Below are 955 nucleotides of genomic sequence, written 5' to 3'. Positions count from 1 at the left end.
TATATACAGTATGAATATATTTACTCTCTGATGGAGATTTTTTTGAATTTCTTTTTTTTTATCTTTAAAAGACAGAGAAAAAAGGAACAGCTTGATATACTCTTTAACGTTACATACATTTTACTAGATTTTTATATTCTTGTAGGGAAGTGTCAGTGATAAAGCATGCCCTGTGGGTACCTACCAGCCCAGTGAAGGCCAGTACAGATGTGAAGTTTGTCTTGCTGGTTTCTCCTGCCCTCAGGATGGTAGACCATGTTCCTTTATATTGAAAACATGCTTACTGATATTATAGTGGTTCAGTATCCGTGATTCTGGATTATTTTTCTTTAGCTATGACACACCCAATCACATGCAGGCCTGGATTCTATTGCCCAGCTGGGACAGCTAATCAGCAGCCTTGTCCTGCAGGGACTTATGGAAACCGAACTGGTTTAACTGATTCATCTGAATGCACTGTGTGTGACCCCGGCACATACTGTGCAGGAGGAGGTACAGAATAGAGTCTGAGTTATATAGACTTTTTAAATAGTCAGTTTATGAAACCTTTATAAAACTTCTCTGAACTCAACTGACTCTTTTGTGTTTGCACAGGAAATATTTCACCCTCTGGTCCATGCTCTGCTGGGTTCCTGTGTTTTGGAGGTTCTTCTATATCAACCCCTGTGGACAATGTAACAGGAACACAGTGCCCACCTGGTTTCTACTGTCCCGCTGGGAGTTTTACTGCAACACCCTGCCCTAAAGGCACATTCAGGTATAAGGTGGATTGTATGTAACGGCTGTAAATAATATGTAGAAGTTGTAGGCTATGTGAAGCACAGACTTTTTAAAATTAAAGCTCTGAATGTTTGGTTTATAGTGTACAGTTGGGTCTAACAGAAGCAGAGCAATGCCAGAGTTGTTCTCCTGGGTTCTATTGCTCAGAGCCAGGTTTGAATACAGTTAGTGGTCC

This window comes from Hoplias malabaricus, chromosome 1 (assembly GCF_029633855.1).
Source record: "Hoplias malabaricus isolate fHopMal1 chromosome 1, fHopMal1.hap1, whole genome shotgun sequence".
Classification (NCBI taxonomy): Eukaryota; Metazoa; Chordata; class Actinopteri; order Characiformes; family Erythrinidae; genus Hoplias; species Hoplias malabaricus.
The sequence above is the reverse complement of the archived record's forward strand: the minus strand, read 5'-3'. Positions refer to the sequence as shown.